The sequence below is a fragment of the Schistocerca cancellata genome, chromosome 1 (assembly GCF_023864275.1).
Source record: "Schistocerca cancellata isolate TAMUIC-IGC-003103 chromosome 1, iqSchCanc2.1, whole genome shotgun sequence".
NCBI lineage: Eukaryota > Metazoa > Arthropoda > Insecta > Orthoptera > Acrididae > Schistocerca > Schistocerca cancellata.
This window is the reverse complement of record NC_064626.1, coordinates 124960051-124969811: the sequence shown is the minus strand read 5'-3', so window position 1 is coordinate 124969811 and position 9761 is coordinate 124960051.

The window sequence follows — 9761 nt, the reverse complement described above, 5'->3', positions numbered from 1 at the left end:
TAAAACATTATGAAAGAGGAATTTAGTAAGGCATACAAAGAAAATTGATGAATCAACAGCACAAATAATTTCATCCAAAACAAGTAATTCATTTTCGTCCTAATGGATGTAACAGAATGTGAAATAATGAAAATAAGGAAACAAAGTAATAGCTTTTCTACATCTGGCTAAGGCCTTTGATTCAGTGATCATGGAATAATTTTATCCACATTAGAACCTTATCACATAATTGGAGTGGCAGCAAATTTTTTTATTTTGTATCTCAATGACAGAAGACGTGTGCAAACGTACATTATAAAAATGAAGGTAAGATCCTAATAATAAAACTGGAATACATGACTCAACTATGAAGTCCCCCTGGGGAAGCTTTCTTGGGCAATGTTTATTTCTTGTACATACTTATGACATGACACAGCCGAAAGATTCAAAGCTAGTGAACTACAAATAGAAATGTTTTATTCCACCATTGAGCATATTTACATGCAATTGGTGTCGTCAGTGTATACATAATAATAACAACAATAATAATCATCGACATGACAAATGTTATTAACTACAATATAATAATCCAGGACAGATGCAATATATATTTGTGCAAATGTAAATAACAAGAAGTTTCCTAATTGCTCAATTACAAGATAAATGAACTTCATAGTTCAGTGAATGACAAATAAATAATCCAACAGATAATTAACAATAAGTACATGAAACAGTAATAAAATAGTTGCACAGTGTGGCATAAGTATAGTTTGCAGTTAATTTATAATTCATTCTCATAAGCAAAGTGGGTCATTTGTCACATCCTCAAGGAATTCTTGAGCAGAGTAAATTACTTTACTTTTGATCCACCTTGAAAGACTACTTTTAAATTTATTTACTGGCACTGTGTAGGCATTTTCAGGTAATTTGTTGAAGTAGACAGGACCAAGATGTGTAGCTGTTGTGTCTCTTTGCAAGCCTAGCATATGGCATATTAATGGTATGTCCACTTCTCATGTTATGGTCATGAACTGTTCTCCTTAAGTCAAGTCAGATTCTCTTTAATGAAGACAAGGAAGTTGTAAATATACAGGCCAGGCACTGTCATTGATCTCGACATGATTCACAAGGGCTAAATTACGATATGCACCTTATGGCTTTCTTTTGCCATTTAAACCCTAATTTTGAGCCTACACAATTGCCCCATTATTGTATTCCATAACTCAGGTGCGAATGGAAGAATGCAAAATACGCATACAACAGAAGTTCTTTACTGACACTGCTCCTCAGCTGATACAGCAGATATATGGCACGTGCCAATTTGCCATGTATCTTCCCTGTATGAGTATTTCAGCTGAGCTTTTTATCTATATGAAATCCTAATAATTTTACTGTTTTGTACCATGACTGGGATCATGCAGGTTGAATACAACAGCTTCAGTTTGACTATCATTCTTCTGCAGTACATTTGCCTCAAACCAAGTAATGCCCCTCTCCATTGCCACTGCCATGCTGTGTTGCACATTTTCAAGATTGGTATCCCATGTGGTGAGTGTTGTGTCATCAGCATATAGCACTACATACACGACACAACTGCAGGTGAATCATATATATAAATAATGAAAAGGAAAGGTCGAAGGAAAGATCCTTGAGGTACCCCCTTTAAAACTGGGAGACATTCTGCCATCAGATTATTTACCTTAATTAACATTTTTCTATTATCCAAGTATGACTGCATTAGGCATAGCACAGTCTCTCCTACTCCTTAGTGGTAGAGTTTGTTTTAATGATAATATTGTGGGCAACCATATCAAAAGCTTTCCTGAGGTCCAACAATGTTGCACAGTTATCTTTATTTTCAGAACAATTTTATGTTTTTGCTAGCATACTCTCAAATGTTTAGGCTGTACAAAGGCTAGATCAGAAATTATACTGTGAGGAAGAGAGTATATCATTATGTTCAAAATATTGATTCATCTGCTTATTCATGCAGAATTCCATTAATTTTCATATTATGGATATAAGTGATATTGGTCAACAGATACCTGTTGATGCTATATCTCCTTATTTATGTACTGGTCTAACTACAGATATTGTTAAACATTCTGGATAATAACCTTCATTTTCAATTTTGTTGAGTATTTAATCAATGGTGTTACAATTTCATTTCTGAAGTACTTAATACCTTAATTTGAGAGACCATAGTAATCCTCTGCTCTAGAATAACTATTAATCCACTTACAACAATATATGGGGCATTCAATGAAACCAGCTCACTAGCATAAAGTAAGGCTAACAACATTTCTAACTAAAACATGCAGATTTACACAAAACACATAATCAAAATTAGTCACCAAAACTGTTGGCACATTTATCCTATTGAGGCACTCGTATGTTACTCTACAGAAAACTGCAATACAGCATTTTCTCGGCAATGACAGTTCACATGTTAAACCTCTTACGTTCACAACTCATGAAGAATGCAGGAAAAAGATTTTCTCACATCAAGCAATATGTCTCTACAAAACAATATATACTCTATACAAAAAATCAGCTCACACAGACAGATAGGAACACAACTTTACAATAGCACTGCATAAGAAACTATAAACTAAATGACAGTCATGTTTCACATACTCAGCACAAATGATATGAAGAATCAAGAGAGACGAGAACCACACATAAAGAAATATGCCTCCGAAATACAACATTAATACTAATCATCAAACACATTTCAAATATCTCAACTGCACACAGACACAACAACACAATGCATTCCTACAACAGATCTCCCTTACACAGTATTTACATGATACAAAATTAAAAACACCAAAAATGAAATTACATGAAGAATCAAGAAAGAAGATTTCCAAACATGAAGAGAGAAGATGAACTTTCACAACCAAAGAGATAATACAACACAAACAAGCATCCAAAAACACTTCAGTACACTGACACAAAACATGCAATGCAGGTATCGGACACCTCGGTATTGAAAAAGATTAGCATTTATGATGTTTAAAATTCTGGCATATATTAGTACACAAATGAAAATGGGAGAAATACCTAATAAACCTAAACATCAGAATTCCTATTATGTCAACCTACCAGTGTGACAGAAAACTCTCTATGTGGCGAAAATACATTGTTACCTTGTTTCCAGAATCAAATTTGCAAGCTCTTAATTATCGAGAAAGTGCAATCACAGAATAAATCCAACTCTTTGTCACCAGATACATAGAGAACTCTATGTACGATGTAACAATGGCAGAACCATCTATACCACATATCCTACGTACATACTCGCATATTTCTCTACAGATAACTGTAATACAACACCTGTTCAACACTCACATACCAGATATCAAACCACTTACATTAACACTACATGAAGAATGCAGAAAAAAGATGTTGTCTCATGAAGAAATATGTCTCCACAATACACCATATACCCTACACGACTATTCCACTCACACAAACAGATCAGAACACAAGTTTACATCACTCTACATATGAAACTATAAACCCAATTACACTCATTTTACACAATACTCAGACAAATGACATAATGAATCAAGAGAGAAGACACGCACATGAAGAATTTGCCTCTGAAATACAACAGTAATTCTAATCATCAAACACACTTCAAATTCCTCAACTGGACACAGACACAACAACACAGTATTTACACATTACAAAATTAAAAACACCAAAAATGAAATTACATGAAGAATCAAGAATGAAGATTTCCAAACATGAAGAGAGAAGATGAACTTTCACAAGCAAAGACTCTATACAACACAAACAAGAATCCAAACACACTTCAGTACACTGACACAAAACATGCAATGGAGGGTATGTCACGGTCACTGAGACCTACAAAGCCATTAGCTGCATCGTAAAATTGATACATATTAGGTGGTGACACCTCCCACTGACTGTTCTCTAAATGAGCAAACATGAACTTATCCAGAGAGTATCTGACATATGCAATTGCGTACTGCAATTGATAAAGTAAATACTTGAACCAGATGAAAAGATATTACTAATAAAACATGACTAATACAGCTCATTATATTCTAAGGTCATGGATGGATTAAAGAATCGGACACCTTGGTATTGAAACAGATTGCCTTTTATGATGTATACAATTATGGCATATATTAGTATACAAATGAAAATGGGAAAAATACCTAATAAGCCTAAACATATGAATTCCAATTATGTCAGTATACAAGTGTGACAAAAAACTCTCTATGTGGAGAAAATACATTGTATTCATGTTTCCAGAAACAAATGTGCAAGCTGTTAATTATCGAGAAAGTTCAATCACACAATAAATCCAACTCTATCTCTCCACATACATGGAGAACTCTATGTACGATGTAACAATGGCAGAACCATCTATACCACATATCCTCCATACATACTCGTATATTTCTCTACAGATAACTGTAATACAACACCTGTTCAACACTCACACACCACATATCAAACCACTTACATTAACACTACATGAAGAATGCAGAAAGAAGATTTTGTCTCATGTAGAATTATGTCTCTACAAAACACTATATACTCTATACAACAATTCCACTCACACATACAGATCAGAACACAACTTTACATCACTCTACATATGAAACAATAAACCCAATTACACTCATTTCACACACTACTCACACAAATAACTAGATGAATCAAGAGAGAATAGAACCGCACATGAAGAAATATGCCTCCCAAATACAACATTAATACTAATCATCAAACACACTTCAAATTTCGCAACTGCAGACAGACACAACAACACAGTATTTACACATTACAAAATTAAAAGCACCAAAAATGAAATTACATGAAGAATCAAGAAAGAAGATTTCCAAACATGAAGAGAGAAGATGAACTTTCACAAGCAATGACTATATACAACACAAACAAGCACCCAATCACACTTCAGCACAATGACACCAAACATGGCATGGAGGATATGTGACGGTCACTGAGACCTACAAAGCCATTAGCTGCATCGTTAAATTGATACATATTAGGTGATGACACCTACCACTGACAGTTCAAAAATGAGCGAACGTGAACTTATCTAGAGAGTATCTGACAAATGCAGTTGCAAACTGTGATTAATAAGTAATAACTGAACCAGGTGAAAAGATATTACTAATAAAACATGACTAATATACCCCATTATATGCTATGCCCATGGATGGATTAAAGTATCAGACACCTCAGTATTGAAACGGATTACCATTTATGATGTATACAATTATGGCATATATTAGGATACAAACGAAAATGGGAAAAATACCTAATAAACGTAAACATATGAATTCCTATTATGTCAGTTTACAAGTGTGACAGAAAACTCTCTATTTGGAGAAAATACATCGTTACCATATTTCCAGAAACAAATGGGCAAGCTGTTAATTATCGAGAATGTTCAATCACAGAATAAATCCAATTCTGTGTCACCAGATACATTGAGAACTCTATCTACGATGTAACAATGGCAGAACCATCTATACCACATATACTCCATACATACTCATAATTTCTCTACAGATAACTGTAATACAACACCTGTTCAACACTCACACACCACATATAAAACCGCTTACATTAACACTACATGAAGAATGCAGAAAGAAGATTTTGTCACATGAAGAAATATGTCTCTACAAAACACTATATACTCTACACAACAATTCCACTCACACAAACAGATCAGAACACAACTTTACATCACTCTACATATGAAACTATAAAAACAATTACACTCATTTTACACACTACTCACACGAATGACATGATGAATCAAGAGAGAAGACATAGGCACATGAAGGAATATGCCTCTGAAATACAACATTAATGCTAATCATCAAACACACTTCAAATTTCGCAACTGGACACAGACACAACAACACAGTATTTACACATTACAAAATTAAAAACACCAAAAATGAAATTACATGAAGAATCGAGAAAGAAGATTTCCAAACATGAAGAGAGAAGGTGAACTTTTACAAGCAATGACTCTATACAACACAAACCAGCATCCAAAAACACATCAGTACACTGACACAAAACATGGCATGGAGGATATGTGACGGTCACTGAGACCTACAAAGCCATTGGCTGGATCGTTAAATTGATACATATTAGGTGATGACACCTACCACTGACTGTTCTCTAAATGAGAGAACATGAACTTATCTAGAGAGTATCTGACATATGCAATTGCATACTGCAATTAATAAAGTAAATACCTGGAACAGATGAAAAGATATTACTAACAAAACATGACTAATACAGCTCATTATATGCTAACTTCATGGATGGATTAAAGTATTGGACACCTCGGTATTGAAACGGATCAGCATTTATGATGTTTACAATTCTGGCATATATTAGTATACAAATGAAAATGGGAAAATACCTAATAAACCTAAACATCTGAATTCCTTTTATGTCAGTATACAAGTGTGACAGAAAACTCTCTATGTTGAGAAAATACATTGATACCATGTTTCCAGAATCGAATTTGCAAGCTGTTAATTACCGAGAAAGTTCAATCACAGAATAAATCCAACACTATGTCAAAAGATACAGAGAGAACTCTATGTGCGATGTAAAAATGGCAGAATCATCTATACCACACATCCTCCATACATACTCGTATATTTCTCTACAGATCACTGTAATACAACACCTGTTCAACACTCACATACCAGATATCAAACCACTTACATTAACACTACATGAAGAATGCAGAAAGAAGATTTTGTCTCATGAAGAAATATGTCTCTACAAAACACTATATACTCTATACAACAATTCCACTCACACAAACAGATCAGAACACTACTTTACATCACTCTACATACGAAACTATAAACCCAATTAGACTCATTTTACACACTACTCACACAAATGACTAGAACAATCAAGAGAGAATAGAACTGCACATGAAGCAATATGCCTCCAAAATACAACATTAATACTAATCATCAAACACACTTCAAATTTCTCAACTGGACACAGACTCAACAACACAGTATTTACACATTACAAAATTAAAAACGCCAAAAATGAAATTACATGAAGATTCCAGGAAGAAGATTTCCAAACATGAAGAGAGAAGGTGAACTTTCACAATCAATGGCTGTATACAACACAAACAAGCACCCAAACACACTTCAGCACACTGACACCAAACATGGCATGGAGGATATGTGACGGTCACTGAGACCTACAAAGCCATTAGGTGCATCGTTAAATTGATATATATTAGGTGATGACACCTACCACTGACAGTTCTCTAAATGAGCGAACATGAACTTATCTACAGAGTATTTGACAAATGCAGTTGCACACTGCGATTAATAAGTAATAACTGAACCAGATGAAAAGATATTACTAATAAAACATGACTAATATAGCTCATTATATGCTATGCCCATGGATGGATTAAAGTATCGGACACCTTGGTATTGAAATGGATTACCATTTATGACGTATACAATTATGGCATATATTAGTATACAAATGAAAATGGGGAAAATACCTAATAAACATAAATATATGAATTCATATTATGTCAATATACAAGTGAGACAGAAAACTCTCTATGTGGAGAAAATACATTGTTACCATGTTTCCAGAAACAAATGTGCAAGCTCTTAATTATCGAGAAAGTTCAATCACAGAATAAATCCAACTCTATGTCAAAAGATACAGAGAGAACTCTATGTACGATGTAAAAATGGCAGAATCATCTATACCACATATCCTCCATACATACTCGTATATTTCTCTACAGATAACTGTAATACAACATCTGTTCAACACTCACACACCACATGTCAAACCACTTACATTAACACTACATGAAGAATGCAGAAAGAAGATTTTGTCTCATGAAGAAATATGTCTCTACAAAACACTATATACTCTTCACAACATTTCCACTCACACAAACAAATCAGAACACAACTTTACATCACTCTACATATGAAACTATAAATCCAATTACACTCATTTTACACACTACTCACACAAATGACTAGAAGAATCAAGAGAGAAGAGAACCGCACATGAAGAAATATGCCTCTAAAATACAACATTAATACTAATCACCAAACACACTTCAAATTTCGCAACTGGACACAGACACAACAACACAGTCTTTACACATTACAAAATTAAAAACACCAAAAATGAAATTACATGAAGAATCAAGAAAGAATATTTCCAAACATGAAGAGAGAAGATGAGCTTTCACAAGCAAAGACTGTATACAACACAAATAAGCATCCAAACTCACTTCAGTACACTGGCACAAAACATGCAATGGAGGATATGTGATGGTCACTGAGACCTACAAAGCCATTAGCTGCATCGTAAAATTGATACATATTAGGTGATGACACCTACCACTGACTGTTCTCTCATTCAGCGAACATGAACTTATCTATAGTGTAACTGACAAATGCAGTTGCATACTGTGATTAATAAAGTAATTACTGAACCAGATGAAAAGATATTATTAACAAAACATGACTAATACTGCTCATTATTTGCTAAGTTCATGGATGGATTAAAGTATCGGACACCTCGGTATTGAAATAGATTAGCATTTATGATGTTTACAATTCTGGCATATTTTAGTATACAAATGAAAAATGAGAAAAACACCTAATTAACCTAAACATATGAATTCCTATTATCTCAATATACAAGTGTGACAGAAAACTCTCTATGTGGAGAAAATACATTGTTACCATGTATCCAGAATCAAATTTGCAAGCTGTTAATTATCGAGAAGGTTCAATCACAGGATAAATACAACTCTATTGCACCAGATACAGAGAGAACTCTATGTACGATGTAAAAATGGCAGAATCATCTATACCACATATCCTCCATACATACTCGTATATTTCTCTACAGATAACTGTAATACAACATCTGTTCAACACTCACACACCACATGTCAAACCACTTACATTAACACTACATGAAGAATGCAGAAAGAAGATTTTGTCTCATGAAGAAATATGTCTCTACAAAACACTATATACTCTTCACAACATTTCCACTCACACAAACAGATCAGAACACAACTTTACATCACTCTACATATGAAACTATAAATCCAATTACACTCATTTTACACACTACTCACACAAATGACTAGAAGAATCAAGAGAGAAGAGAACCGCACATGAAGAAATATGCCTCCAAAATACAACATTAATACTAATCATCAAACACACTTCAAATTTCGCAACTGGACACAGACTCAACAACACAGTATTTCTACATTACAAAATTAAAAACACCAAAAATGAAATTACATGACGAATCAAGAAAGAAGATTTCCAAACATGAAGAGAGAAGATGAACTTTCAAAATCAAAGACTCTATACAACACAAACAAGCATCCAAACACACTTCAGTACACTGACAAAACATGCAATGGAGGATATGTGACGGTCACTGAGACCTACAAAGCCATTAGCTGCATCATAAAATTCATACATATTAGGTGATGACACCTACCACAGACTGTTCTCTAAATGAGCGAACATAAACTTATCAAGAGAGTATCTGACAAACGCAGTAGCATACTGCGATTAATAAAGTAATAACTGACCCAGATGAAAAGATATTACTAATAAAACATGACTAATATAGCTCATTATATGCTATGTTCATGGATGGATTGAACTATCGGACACCTCGGTATTGAAACGGATTACCATTTATGA